We start from the raw sequence: 16,032 nt of genomic DNA, 5'->3' as shown, positions 1-16,032 counted from the left end.
GCCGGTGGGACTTGGGGTACTCACTGTTTGCAAAGTCCTTGTGCCAGGCTCGTCCCCGTAGGTCTCTGGGAGGCACTGAGCAGCTTTGTGTCAAGCTTCTCCATGCTTTTCAAAAGGGTCACCCCAAAGGGAACACATACCGTGACCAGGATTGCGACCTCATATACCCCCCCGCCACCCAACAGCACTGCCCTGTCTATAAAATGAGACCATAAAGTCCCATCTAGAGGGGTCATGGGGAGAAATTCACCTTCTATGAGATCATGTTGAAGAGCCTGACACGGGGCTGCCCCGTTGTAGACAGGCCCCTCCACCGGAGGTGGGGGATATATTTTGTCGACGATCAAGGTGTGGGCAGGGCGGTGCTCTCTGTGGAGGCCCCAGGGGAGGGTCTTTCCTGCTTCTTCCAGTCCTAGGGCTCCAGATGTCCCTGAGCTGGTGGCCACATTGCTCCTGTCTCTGGGATCACACAGTCCCTCCTCTCCTCCTCTGCCTCTCTCTCACACGGACACCTGTCATCTATTACTCACTGGGTTAGGGCCCCCATGTATAATCCAGGATGGTCTCAACTCAGGATTCTTCACTCAATCACAACTGCAAAGACCCTTTTCCCAAAGAAGGTCACGTTCACAGGTCTGTGGGATTGACGTGACTGTCACCGCTTAAGCCCGTACCCCCGACATGGGAGGAGGTCTGGGGCAAGGACAGTAAGAACACCCAGAAGGAGAGAACAGGAGCAGGAGCCCTTGTGGGTTCAGGACTGACTGAGGGCCCCCGGCCCCTGAAAGGGGACTTGGACCGTTTTCAGGAACCAACTCCAAAACCAGGAAAACTTCCTAAGATACATGGTCTGCGGGCTACCACGGCCCCCACACGGCTGGCCCATCTGCCCTTGTCCACAGAAGACCATGGGCTGCCCTGAAGAATGCCCCAGAGCGTCAAGGCAATGAGGGCCTTGAAGGGGGGTCAACTGTGTGAGCCTGGCAAGGTGCTCAGCCTCCAGGAGGGATAATAGTGGCTCCGAGGCCCAGGGGACAGCAGCACGGCCAGGGTGAGGCTGGTCAGCAGAAGCCACCTGGGTCCCGTCCTCTCCAGGTAACAGGTGGATGCCTCGGGCCACCGAGACCTGAGGGCTGGTCAACAGGGTCCGTGCACAGACACGCCACCTCGTCCTCCAGAGGAAATTAAATCGATAAATACAAGGGGCCCGAGGAAAAATGCAGACTGTGTACCATTTACGTGAGTGATTAAAATTCTTTGGCTGGCGACGTTTCATCCCACCTCCAGGAGAGAAATATTCCCCCTTATTAAATTCAAATGCAATGTGTCAGATGGGGGCTGGTTGTTAGGTGGTTTCCCTGTTTGTGCCTGGCGGCTTAGCCGGGAGCCCGGCGGCGGCTTCTTCAAAGGGGCCCCCGCTAATCACCCCTTTCCCCAGCGGGGGCTCAGCCTCCCGGAGGCTCAGCCCCTCTGCCCCAAGCAGAAGCCCTTGCCCGTGGGCAGACACAAAGGCACGCAGGCTGCAGGCTGCACGTCGTCCCGCCGGTGGGTCCCTGCAGCAGGGAGCCTGTCCCTGTCCCACGAAACCAGGGGGCCCAGCCACGCTTCTCTGTGACCCCTCTCTGCTCTCTCTCCAGTTCCCTCTGCCCCGGGCTTAGCCCTGGACCCCCATGTATCAAAAAAGGTGTCCAGAATATCAGAGCATGCCTTACTCTTGCTTCATTCCCTCCCTGTGGCTACACACATGCACAAGCACACGCACGTACATGCACACACACGCTGCCTGGGCACAACAACCAGACCTGTAGGGTCTGGCCTGCCTCTGACCTCCAGCTGGGTGCCCTGCCCATGCTCCTCCAAGATCCTGGACTCTGGCTTGCCCCAGCCTTGCACATGCTGTTCCCTCTGCCTGGAATGCAGCCCTCCCGGCTCCTATTACTGTCCATCCATCCTCCAGGTCTCTAAGGGGCAACTTGGGCAGGCTTAACAAAGTCCCCCAGACCGGGGGCTCACACAGCAGACATGCACCGGCTCCCCATCCTGGAGGCTGAAGCCCGAGATGCAGGCAGGGACCGGCAGGGCAGGTCCTCCCGAGCCCTCTCTCCCTGTGTGTGGATAGCAGTCCTCTCCCTATGTCCCCATGGGGTTGTTCCTTTGTGCGTGTCTGTGTCCCGACCTCCTCTTCTTGTAAGGACCCAGTCCCAGTGGCTCAGGGGTCCACTCTCACAACCCCGATTACCTCTGTGAAGAGCCTCTCTCCAACCAAGTAATACTTTGAGATGTTGGGGTTCCAGTGTGTGAATTTGGGGGGACCCATTCGCCCACGACAGGGTCTAAACCCACCAGCCTCGGCAAGGACAGGTGTCTGTCCTATAACCACCACTTACCTAGCACTGCTCACAGAGCAAATGTTCAGCAAATATTGGTGGAAAACTGTACGAACTTGTTGGAACCTTGCCTCGCGCAGTCCAGTTTTAGCATTACGCACGCACACACACAGTCCGTGTCTCACACAGTCATGCTTTGACAGATAACAGGGAACACAGCTAACCTTGACTTAGGCAAGTAGAGGTTTATTTTGTTCTCACACAAGAGGCCTGGAAATGGGACGCTGGCTCCAGCGGGCATCTCTACAGTGTTCACGGCTTGCTCTTCCAGCGTGTTGCCTCGTGGCTGCACCATGGCTGCCACAGCTCTGAACATCACCTCCACCGTCGAGGTAGGAAGAAAGAGGTGAGATGGCGCCTACTCTGTCCTTCCTTCCCTTCTTTTTCATCAAGAAAGTTTTAAAAACCCCAGAAGTTCCCAGAAGACTTCTGCTTTGTCTCAATGGCCAGAAATGGGCCATTTCTCCTCTCCCAAGCACGTTTCCACCTGAATCTGCCTCCAGACAGACAGAAATCCTCCCGGGGGGGGGGGGGGGGAGGCGGAAGGGCAGGGAGGAAGCCCAGTGAGCAAAGAAGAATCCTCTCAGGAAGAAGTGAGGGCCGGGACCACACAACCCGATTTGCCTGCACACAAATGAATGAAAGATGTGACATACTCGTGCCTGAGTAAAGCGCATCCACCTAGTAAAATGGCCACACGGGGCAACGGACATGTGAGCAGTTCCGAGCAGAGCCCTCTGGCCAACTCCTTGGCTTCGGGCCGGTCTCTCTCTGGGTCTCAGTGTCCCTTCTGCGGAGGGCTGCCGGCCCAGGTCCTGGCCAGAAAGGTCCGCCTGCAGGTGCCCTGCTGAGGGGGAGGGCGGGTGCACGGGGGGAGGGAGTCCTGCCCTCAGAGCTCTGAAGGGCCGAGACAGGCCTGCCCCAACCAAGTGCTTCTAGCACGGGCCTCGAGACCTGCCGGGGAGGGTCTGCTAGGTGCTGGGCCAGCAGCATCTCTCCAGGGAGTCAGTAGGAAATACAGAATTTTCCTTAAGAACCATGAAAGAAATGGGCCCTGGGAAGGACCAAGGGAGGGACTAGGCCAGGTGCCACGCAGGCCCTCCTTCATTATAGCCCTTCCGCATGCACGTGTGTGTATGTGTGTGTGTGCGCGCGCGCGCGTGAGAGCTAGGGATAAGCATCTGGCCCAGAGGCCCAACCCTCACCCTCGCACCTGCAGAGGGGCAGCTTGCGTGTTTGGGGTGTCCGTCTTTGGCTTGTGGCTCTAGATAGGGTCCCACAGCTTCATTTAAAATCCCAGGCAACTCCTGCTTCCAGCTCCATCGGCGTACCCCGGGCTGGCCTGACCTTGCCACGCACCCCGACAGCAGGTTTGAGACAGTCCCCGACAGGCCCTGGGGAGCGAGCTGCACATGACCGAGAGCTGGGAGAAAGGATGCTCCGGACGGGAAAAGCACAAGGTCCCATGAGACAATCCCCACCACAGCTTGGCAGGCTGGGCCCCTCAGGAAGCACACGGGTCCCACTGAGCCAAGGGGGCAGAGGTCAGAGTTTAGGGCACAGAAACTGGGGCAGGGCACCAGTCAGGAGCTACAGAGTTGGGACTAGAATGGGATTCCAGAGGTTGGTCCGCGCTGGGGTACAGGGTCCACCAGGGTGCCCAGCCTCCTTGTCCCCTCTACCTCCAGCAGAGATGACATCCCAAGCAAGGCAGGACCCACTTTAGACTCTCCATAACACACGTCAGTCACGCCGTGCTGGGGCCTATGAGGGATGGCGGCGGAGGAGCATGTCCCCAAGTCAGGGGAGCTTGAGGACACCAGGGGCTGCACAAAACCCGCCAACAAAATATGAGATCAGGTACACACAGGTTCAGGGTCAGCTGGGAGAAGTGGAGCTCTCCACTAGGACACCCATCAACACCCTCCAGAAGAAGAAAAGAGAACAGAGCAACCCCACGACATATCACTCAGAATGCAGGGTACACAGTAAAAAATCGGGAGACATGGGGGTTAAAAATAAAAGCCAGGAGAAGGAGACCCACAGTCCAAAGAAGCAGTCAGTAAAAACAACCACAAGATGACCCGTGGGCCAAAGACGTCATCACAAGGACACAAAAAATACCACTAACCATAAAAGAAAAAAATCGATACATTGACTTCATCAAAATTTAAATATTCTGCACTTAGGACAACATGGTAACAGCACCTGGGTGGCTCAGTCGGTTAAGCGTCTGCCTTCGGCTCAGGTCGTGATCCTGGAATGCTGGGATCGAGCCCCATGTCAGGCTCCCTACTCAGCGGGGAGTCTGTTTCTCCCTCTCCCTGTGCCCCTTGCCCCCCCCCCCCCGATGCTTGCTCTCTCTCTCTCTCCTTCTCTGTGAAATAAATCAATCAATAAAATAAAAAAGAAAAGAAAAACATGATTAAAAAAAAAACTGAAAAAGCACATCACAGACAGAGAAAGAACCAAGGCACACCTGTGGCCAAAGACTCCTGGGCAGAAGGTATCAAGAACTCTTACAACCGAATCCTAAGACAAACAACCCAATAAAAACCTGGGCACAGGATGTGAACTCATGCCCCACAAAGGAGAGACCCAAGCAGTTGCCAGTAAGCACGGGAAGCGCCACTCAGCGTCATCAGCGATCACAGGAATGCAGATAAAGAGCCTGGGGAGACACCACTCCACACCCGCCACAACTGGTTCCCATTAGAGACGGGCATCGCCAGTGCCAGTGAGGGTATCTAGGACTCTCTGGCGTCGGAGGGGGCCGTGTGAAATCGCACAGCTACTTTGGAATCCCTTGGCAGTTTCTTGTAGGTTCAAATACACTTTTACTCTACAACCCAGCTGCTCCCCAACGAGGTCTTTCCCCGAGAGGAGGGATTACATCTGCTTACAAGAAGGGTTGGCCCAAGTGCTCACAGCAGAAACCGGAATTAGCCCACTGGGCGTCAACATGGGAATGGATAAGCACTCTGGGGTATGTTTGCCATAAAAAGGAGCAAACTGGGGGGCACCCGGGGGGGCTCAGGCTGTCAAGCATCTGACTCTTGATTTCAGCTCAGGTCACGATCTCAGGGTCATGGGCTCCAGCCCCACATCGGTCTCCACGCTGAGCATGAAGCCTGCTTAAGATTCTCTCTCTCTCTCTCTCCCTCTGCCCCTTCCCCTCTCATGTGCGTGCTCTCTCCCTCTCTTAAAAAAAAGGAATAAACTGTAGATACAATCAGCCTCAGGCAAACTCACAGCCGTTATGCTGAGTGGAAGGAGACAGAGGCAGAAGGATACATGCGGCATATGGTTCCATTAGCACGGGATCCCACAACAGGCAGCCCTGGACTTCAGCATCAGAAAGCAGACCAGTTGCTACCTGCAGATGGGGAAAAGCTGATTGACTGATTGCAAAGAGGCACAAGGAAATGTCTAGAAACGTTCAATAGCCTGGTAGAGGTCGTGGCTACGCAGCTAAGCAGATTTGTCAACTCTGCCAAATTGTATACTTAAATTGATGGATTTCATTGTATGTAAGTTGTATCTCCATAAAGCTCATTTTCTTTTAAGCCCAAAACATTAGTGTCTTGTCTTCTCTTTCTCTCTACCCCAGACTAGATAGGGTACATGTGGGTAGGTTTGTGTGCTCAAATCCAAATATTTAACCCAATGGCGACACAACCCATGAACGCTGCATTCTCCAGCAGCAATGCCATGTCAGCAAGCTACCGTCACATCCCAAAGGTCTATGACAGTGAAGGTTTGTGGCTTGGGCACTTGACGTGGTAGCCACCAGTTTGTGCCACATGCTTCATGCCAGGGTCCAGGCTGAAGGCACTGTCCAGGTGTGGGATGTGCCATCTTTCCTGGCAAGTCTCAATGGTACTTCAGTGCTTCCATTCAAAAGGATATCCTCTTGCATTCCATTGGCCAAAGTAAGCAGATAGCCAAGCCCAGCAGCACGGGCAGAGACACGGGCCCTTTCTGTGGGAGGCACTGTCATGACACAAGGCCTCCGTGGGGATGTCCCATTCTCTTATGGGGAGGGAATGCAGTAGAGTTTGAACAAAAATGGCATCTATCACATCTTCTAATCAACACACACATACACACACGTATACACACATATATGATGGACTTTTACATATGGCTTCACGCCTTGCAAAGTCTTTTCATAGCCACAGTCCCATTTAACAAGGTCAGAGACTTACCTATTTTTATTTTTTATTTATATGTTTGAGAGAGAGAGAGAAAGAGAGAGAATGCACGAGTGAGGGAAGGGGCAGAGAGAGAGAGGGAGAAGCAGACTCCCCGCTGAGCAGGGAGCCCGATGTGGGGCTCAATCCCAGAACCCTGAGATCATGAACTGAGCCCAAAGCAGACACTTACCTGACTGAGCCACCCAGGCACCCACTTTTTAAATTTTAAGTTTTATTTATTTAAGTAATCTCCACACCCAAAGTGGGACTCTAACTCACTACCCAAGATCAAGAGTCTCATGCTCTTCTGACTGAGCCACCCAGGCACCCCAACAAGGTCACAGACTTAAAGATGAGGGGGGCAATCTGGGATGAGGGGCCTTTTGTAAACCCTACCCATCACCCAGTCCCCCAAGCTAATCCGTTTCTCCTCAGATGTTCCTCACCAACTGGTGGCCTTACAGTTCCCTGTTCTCCAGGCTAGAGACTTAGGCTTCCTCTCTAACTCTCCTTCCCCCCAAACCCTCCAACTAATAAGTGTGTCATGGAGGATATTTATTATTAAAGGCACAGAACTCCCAACTCAAACTGGATTAAACAACACAGGGACACATAGTACAAGGCACAGCTTAATCCAGAAGCTCAAATTATCAGGCCAAGAACTGTTTTTGTTTTTGTTTTTTCTCTGCTTCTTAGCTTTGCTTCTTTAAGGTTGGCTCCATTCTCAATGAATAGCACCCCCTAGCATTGTGTAGTGCACAACTTACACATCTGTCCATGGCTGCTGCCCACATCTGTTGGGCTAAGGTGGGAATAGAGGTGGATAGCAGGCCACTCCCATTTCTGGGCAGCCCAATCTTCAGGTATAGGAGGCATGCTGGCTAAGGTTCATTTAACAGGGCAGGGCTGCATGCTTTTAATAACCCATATGCAAAAACTACCTGAGGGTAGGAAAAGAACCACCCAAAGAGATGTGAGGGAAGATTGCCCTGGGCACACACGGCCAGGGATTGTGCCTGGCACCAGAAGCTTGTGATTTCATGGGGTATCAGCTAGAATACTAAGAATGAATTTTGCCTTGAAGTTGGATAAAACGAACCCCCGAGACAATGCTGCTCTGGCCTCACCCAATAAATATTAAAAGCAAGACCAAAAAAGGATCAGAGTTTCTCCAGGGAACTTAACTGCATCCAAGAACAAAGGTCAAGAGTGCTTTTTTGAAATACAAACATTACAAGCACCCAACAAAGTAAAACTTGTCTTGTCAGCCATGCAACCCAAAATTATCAGCAGGAAACTACAACCCAAAATGAAGAGAAAAACCAATCCATCAAACAGGCAGAGAAACAATAAAGGTAAAGAGCATGAAAGCAAGTGTGAATACTGCATTCCCACACCACAGTAATGTCAGAGGGAAGCTTTAGCAGAAACTGTTGAGGAGTATACATGAATTCTGTGCCACCTTTGCACATTTTCTGCAAAGCTGAGATTATTCCCAAATTAAATCTTTATGTTTTCTAAAGCCAGAGGAAAGATTGAATGTATTAAACAGAAACAAAAAATATATATATTTTAAAAGACCCAGTGTGGATTTCTGGAGATGGAAACTAACATTTCAGATGAATTGAATACTGGATGGGATTACTGGTGCATTAGACATTGCAGAAGGAAGGCTGAGTGAACTGGAAGACAGGGAAATAGAAATTAGCCAAGATGAACACAGAGGGGGAAATAACCAACAAAGAAATGAGCAGCGACAATAAACCATGGGAAATGTTAAAGTGTTCAGATGTAAGTGTCACTAACCCCTGAAGGAGGATAGGGAGCCAGAAAAAAATTTTGAAAAAATAATGGCTAAAAATTTCTAAATTTGATGGAAACTCAGAGATCCAAGAAGCTCAATGAACCTCAAACACAAGCAACATGAAGAAAAATACACCAAGATGTATCATAATCCCACCGCTCTCTTTGCCAAGTTACTTTCCCCCCTGTGCCTTAGTTTCCCCCTTGTGCAGGGCAACCGTGGAAGAGGTGAGAACCTGTGAGTCTCCAGCATGAGCACCCTCCCTGGGTGGACTAAAGCACCTCCTGCATGGGAACAGACACAGTATCCCCTGGGTGCTGGGATTAGAGGACCCAGGGCCAGTCTATGCTGCCAGCCTCTGGTAGCCAGAGGCCAAGCCTGCCTGGGCACTCAGCCTGGACACTTCTTAGCACATGCTTTCCCAGAAGCCAGTATGGGAGGCACCAGTGGGACCCATTGTCCCAGAAACAGAGTGTCCCAGCCATGCCTCTGGGGCTCACAAGGCAGTCTCCAGCAGTAGGTGACCAACCATCCTGGTGCCCAGGGGAGGGAGCCTCAAGAATGGTGGGCTTTCATGATTCAACCAGCCAGGCAAGTCTAACAGAGCCACCACCCACAATGCCACCTCCTCCATCTCCTCCTACTCCTCCTGTGACAACCTAAATATGCATCATTGGGGATTGAATAAATACATCCATAAGATACCGCTAATAAGTTCTCCTCTAACAAAATGGGGAGCTGTGTTCAGTATCTGGAAGATTCCACAATATGCTGGTACCTGGATAAAGTTCCAGAACACCAAGATTCCCTGGCAGGGAACAGAACATTAATAGCTGGCTAGACCTGGAGAGAAGTCTACAGGTGTCCCAGGGTTATCTCTGGAGGTGGGGATGGTTATCAGGTGGTTTTTATTTCTTTCCTTGGGCCTTCCTACATTGTTCAAATTGGTTTACTTTTCCCAATAAAATCAGCAAAGGTAGCCACAGCATTTTACAGTTTATAACAAAGTTTCCCTGCCAAGGTGCTCCCTGGGGACGTGGGAAACTGGAGTAACAGTAGATCTCAACCTCGGTTCCCTGACACTGGGGAGCTGGGTCAGTATCAATCTGTTCCCTGGAAAGAGGGGGCAAATGAGCCAGGTTTGGGTCCAGCAAGACAAGAGTCTTTTGTCCTCAAACTTGGAAGTTAGCCCTGTCATAAATTTTGCTTTCTTGGGAAGGTTCTGGGGATTCTAGGAGGCTGAGGAGGTTAGAGGTATAGGGAAGAACACTTAGGTTTGCAAAATACAGACACAGCTCAAGTTCCCTGAGGTTGTTACATGGCTTATATAACTTGGAGAGTCAAGAGTGGAAGGTTCTATCCTCAGGTACGGCTGGATCCAGGTGCTTAAACAAAGCCTCTTGGGTTCTCATTGCCACCATCTGTTTCTCTTCCTCTTCTCTTTCTCTCTCTCTTCTTTTTTCAGTTCTTCTCACCCCTACTTCCTGAGCAAGCCCCAGGGAGAACTTGACTTGCCCTGGCCTGGGCCACATACCCATCCCTGCGACCAGGGGATGTGGGGTACCAAGATTGCCAGCCCCCTCTAAACAACAGGAGAAGAAAAATTGTAAACAATTCTCCAAAGAAAAGGGAGTGTTACAGCCTGAAGAAGGAGGGGAATCCTGGTCCATAGGAAAAAAAAAATCACAGAAATCAGGACCCACTACAGCTGCCTTCTGTGGACGCTAGGACTTGTAGGCACAGCTAGTACACACTCAGGGCTTTGCAGCTTGATGTCTTCCATGGTTTCCCCTAGATGTTGGGCACTCACAGTCCCTGGTCACTCTGATTCCCAAGCAGCCCAGAAAGGCAGACAATATCATTCTCCCTTCACTGATGAGGGAACTGAGGTTCAGAGAGACTGATAAGTCACCCCAGCTCCACCGGATAGTAAGTTGCAGAATTGGGACAAGCACTCAGGTTGTCTGGCTTCTTGTACTACTTTGCTCTCATGCTCAGGCTGGCAGGTGTCAACACCGTCTTCATCACACCACTATCAACATCAACATCCCATCACTGCCACCACCACCATCACCACTCCCATCACCATTGGTAACCACCCACTACCACCATCACCACTGCCATCAAAAACAACCCAACACCACCTCCAGGATCGCCACCATCATCATCACCAACGACACCATCACCATAACAACAAAAACATCACATCTACTGGGCAGATGGTGCTCTGCCCACAATTCATCACAGAGCCATAGTTCTTAGCTGTAGGCCCAGCCAAGGAACTGTGGACCTAAACCAAAATGGAGATTTGATTGAGTCAGATTTTCCTAGTGGAAACTCCTTTCTTGGCAGCTGGGCCTGGGCCTAGTTTTTTTGTGGCTGGGACCCAGCATTCCACTCCCAGCCTTGCAAAGCCTCTCCAAGATGGCTGAATTGATTCCAAAGGCCTGGGACCATGTTCTGGGGAGAAACACACGTGAGTCACTGGGGCTGACATTCCTTGGGATCTGACAAGATTTCTACTTTGGGAACCTGCTGACTGACTCAGCAGCGATTCACCCAGCAAACAGGCTGATGAAGCTGAAAACATACCCTCCTCCTGAGCTCTGCCGGGGCCCCTGGAAGCTGGGGTCTGCAATTGCAGCTGTGTGTCCAGCCTCTCATTGACTACCTGGTGGAATTTGGGGTGGACCCAAGAGCTGCAGTGGCACACCCCAAGCCTGCCCAGTGAGCCACAGGAAGTGGCAGAGCTCGAACCCAAATCTGGGTGATTCCAGAGTCAACAGTCATCACTGCTCCATGCTTTCCCCATGTTGGCCCCAGGCTGGCCCTTTGGCTCTGCCAGTAGCTCATGGACTGGGGAGCCCCACTGAGAGATGGGACCTCTGCAGGGGAGAACAGCTAGGTGGTCCTGGCAGGTGCTGGTGGGGCACTCCATCAAAGCCCCTTGGGAACACAGCAGCACATCAGAAAGCCTTTCTGGGGTCCAGAGTACCTTCTTGGGCTGCCGCAGGCTGGGCTTCCTCCAAGAAAGAGATGACTCCAGCTGGGAAACTGTGGGGTGGAAGGAAACGACACAGGGTGGGCAGCACACCACACCCCAAAGCCGTTGTCACCCTCAAGCTGAAGGCTTAATGGTAAGGAGGCATTGCCAGAAAGTGGAAGGAGAGAGTCCTGTAGAGAGGGTGGCCTAGGGAGAAGATGTGACCTTCAATCCAGACACACAGACTGCCCAAGCTGACTCCAAAGGGGAGATGCTGACACGAATATTCTGACCTCATCCTCCTCCTCCCTCTTATCTGCAGCCAGGGGTCACCCTGGCCAAACCCCAGAGGAAGCCCTGAAGTAGGATCCATCTGGCTCAGCCCCTGGGGCAGAGAGCAGGCAGAGAGCAGCCTGGAGGGGCAAAGGAAAGAGTGTCCAGCACAGGGCATCTCTCTGGCCTTCTGGAGCCACAGAGCATCCTGTGATACAGAGCAAAATTTCCTCATTTCGGGGAATCTTGGAATGGGCCTGAGGCCAGAGGTCGAAATGTCACAAGAAATAGAGGTTTCCCTATCAGGAATGGGGATACACCAGGAAGGGGAGATAGGTGGCCAAAGTGAGTTTCCCCTCAGGGAAGCAGGTGAGAGGAACAGGAAATCCATCCAATGTCAGGCCTTCTGGAGGGCCTGGGGTCCTCAGAAGGCTGCAGGTGGCCCTGGAGGCAGCACCCTCTCATTTGACAGTGTGTTCACTCTTCCTTCAAAAAAGCACCTCTTTCTTATGGGAGTCCATCACAAAACCCCCCAGAATAGTCACCAGCCTGCAGAAACTTCCTTCCCTTTTTGGGGCTTGCCTCCCTGTCAGAAGATGCCCAGGCCCCACCTGTAGCACTACAGTGCACAAACACCTCCACTCTGCTGGTTCCTCAGCAATCTCACATGTGGACTCCTTCATCTGGGGATGCTGGAGCACGTCCCTTTGCCAGACTCTGGCAACACACAATGAACCTGCCATTCCTCTTGCTTTTGAGGTGCTCAGAGCCTGCTATGATGGAAGAGATGCAGGCATTGTGTTTGCATGTAGAGAAAGCATCTAACTCAGGCTTGGAAGATCAGAAAAGGTCACTCAGAAGAAGTGCTATGAAGAGGTGCTAGGTATCTGGCAACATATCCTGAACATGGCACTGCAATCACCCACCAAGTGACAGCTCTGAGACAAGAAATGATGATGTCATCTGGAAGCTGCAGAGATGCTGTGAGGAGGACTATGAGGAGGGGGTGGCAATCAAATGGGGCATGGACATAGGTGGGGGTGGATCTCAAGTGCTACCAGCCAAGAAAACTTGGCAAGGTTTTATGTAAGGGAGATGTAGAGGTTGAGAAGAGGACTTCTGGCTGCTGGATTGGAAAAGGATTGAAACAGAGCAAGACTGGAGGTTGGAAGGCCAGCGAGGAGGCTATCAGAGCAGCCCTAGTGAGAACAGACAGCAGACGTGGGAGTAGAGAAGGAAATTTTGACAGACCCAAGAGCTCTAATGAATGTCCAAGAGGCCAATTTGCTGATGGCTCCCCCACAGGGAGTGATCGAGAGAGTGGTCCCAAAGATGACTTCGGGGGTTCTGTTGGGAGAAATGGATGGGTTGTTGTAAGTCTGCAGATGGAGAACATAGGAGAAGAAGGTCTGGATAAGATAGTGAGTTTCTAAGTTCTGGTCATGGCATAAGTAATTGGAACTGTATTAGCCCCTCTATCATAACAATCATAAAACTGAACAGAATATATGAGACCATGGTTTTCAACATTGTACCAAAGGCAGAATGAGACTGTGATCCCCAAGAGAAAGAAAAAACCCAAGTGAAGCCCCATGGTCTCCCTGGACCAGTGTTTGGGGACACTTCCCCGATCAAAGTGCAGAGATCAAAAGCTTCTACACAGCAAAGGAAACAGTCAACAAAACAAAGAGGCAACCCATGGAATGGGAGAAGATATTTGCAAATGACAGTAGAGACAAAAAATTGATATCCAGGGTCTATAAAGAACTTCTCAAATTCAACACACACAAAACAGATAATCATATCAAAAAATAGGCGAAGATATGAACAGACACTTCTCCAATGAAGACATACAAATGGCTATCAGACACATGAAAAAATGTTCATCATCACTAGCCATCAGGGAGATTCAAATTAAAACCACATTGAGATACCACCTTACACCAGTTAGAATGGCCAAAATTAGCAAGACAGGAAACAACGTGTGTTGGAGAGGATGTGGAGAAAGGGGAACCCTCTTACACTGTTGGTGGGAATGCAAGTTGGTGCAGCCACTTTGGAGAACAGTGTGGAGATTCCTCAAGAAATTAAAAATAAAGCTTCCCTATGACCCTGCAATTGCACTACTATGTATTTACCCCAAAGATACAGATGTAGTGAAAAGAAGGGCCATCTGTACCCCAAAGTTTATAGCAGCAATGGCCACGGTCACCAAACTGTGGAAAGAACCAAGATGCCCTTCAACGGACAAATGGATAAGGAAGATGTGGTCCACATACACTATGGAGTATTATGCCTCCATCAGAAAGGATGAATACCAACTCTTGTAGCAACATGGACGGGACTGGAGGAGATTATGTTGGGCAAAATAAGTCAAGCAGAGAGAGTCAAGTATCATATGGTTTCACTTATTTGTGGAGCATAACAAATAACATGGAGGACATAGGGAGATGGAGAGGAGATGGGAGTTGAGGGAAATTGGAAGGGGAGGTGAACCATGAGAGACTATGGACTCTGAAAAACATCCTGAGGGTTTTGAAGGGGCAGGGGGGGGTGGGAGGTTGGGGGAGCCAGGTGGTGGGTATTAAGGAGGGCACGTATTGCATGGAGCACTGAGTGTGGTGCAAAAACAATGAATTCTGTTATGCTGAAAAGAAAATTTTTAAAAAAAGTGCAGTGAGCGGACATCGAGAGGAACAAAGAGCCGTTATCCCACTGAACTAAGGGGGCAGAGAAGAGAGTTTGGGATAGCTGAAGTAGCTACAACCTGCAGGGCTGAAATATGGAGATGAGGAAGCTGCATGGTTAGGGGGAGGAAGTCTGTGTGAGATCACCTGACACTTGCCAGGTGGTATCAACCCCTCAAGGTTTGAGAGTGGGACAGAGATACTGGACATCAAACAATACTGGGGAACTTTGGGGTTCTTGCTCCCAGAGGGGAGCAACCTCATCAAACCCTGAGGCATTTATCTGTGACATCAGAAAGGCCTCACCAATAAGGACCATACCTTAGGTAGAAATCCTAAAACCAAGCCTCAACAAGATTTTTCAGTTTGGAGCTTAATTCTCACCAAGTTAGGGAAATTTGGGAGACATCTTAGGCTTTGACAGACCTGTCATAACAAATAATAAACCAAGACCTCAACATTCAAGCAATCAGTCAGTAATTGAACTGCCTGAAAATCAACTGTTTTTAGAGGAAGATATCTGAATCCAGAGTTTCTACAATATATCAACCATAGTGTCCAATACATAATCAATTACCAAATGCACAAAGAAACAGGAAAATGTGACTCATAAGAGGGAAAAACCACAGTCAATAGAGATCAACACTGGGATATTCTGGATAATAGATTTATCAAATAAATCTTTCAAAGGAATTATTGTTCTAAATATGGTCAAAAATTAAAGAAAGATATGTTCGAAGAATTAATGGAAAATATGGTCATAATAAGGGAGCAGATAAAGAATCTAGGTGATGAAGTGGAAACTATAATAAAGAACCAAATGGAAATTCTAGAACTGAAAAGAATAATACCTGAAATGAAAAATTCATTAGATGGGATCATGTATTACTCAGTTTGAAATATGCCACGACACCTGTAGGAGATCGAGGTGGCGAAATTAACATACGGATTTGGAGATGTGAGTCTGAAATTCAGAAGGGAGACCAGACTGGAAGATATTTGAAAGTCATCAGCATGGAGATGAGAATGGATAAGCTCGCACTTAAGGCTGTGGGGGGTGGGATAATCCTCACCTCGGCCAAAGTCTTCACTCCCACTGGGGAGGTAAAACAAACAAACACCAACCTCTTGACAGCTTGGGTGACTGCTTTCTAGAGCTGTTGAGTGGGGAAAGGATTAGATCAGATCACCCACTCTTTCAATCCCATCTCTCAGAGGATTCTGCCCTCCAAGCATAGACTCAGGCAACCTTGCCTCTTTCAATCCCCAACTACTAATTACAAGCCCCTCATGAAGTAGAGGGGGGGGCTTGGGGATTCTTCCCTGCCAATTAGAACTGCTTTTAGGAAAGTGGCTATGAATGGGGCTCCTTGCTGGGTCCCAGGTAGACAAGTTCTCCCACTCCCTCCCACCCTTGCAAAATGTGCTCTGTGATCTTGCCTGATTCTGGAACCAGCAGCCCTCCCACGGAGGCCCCATTCCCCTAGGCTCCAGAACCTGAGGAGGGGACTAGCAGGAGTGGCAGCTGTCAGGAGCTGCTCTTGGCAGCCCAGGTCCCAGGGCCTGTTGGAACAGGCTGCTTTGACGAGGATGAGGAGCTCCCCAACCAGCGGACAAGTAACGATGAATTATAGTCTCTATCTGAGCTCTTACCTTGGGCAGGCATTGTACTGAGCATGTTACATTAATTGCCATAATATCC

This window comes from Lutra lutra, chromosome 10 (genome assembly GCF_902655055.1).
Source record: "Lutra lutra chromosome 10, mLutLut1.2, whole genome shotgun sequence".
Classification (NCBI taxonomy): domain Eukaryota; kingdom Metazoa; phylum Chordata; class Mammalia; order Carnivora; family Mustelidae; genus Lutra; species Lutra lutra.
Note: the sequence above shows the minus strand (reverse complement) of the source record.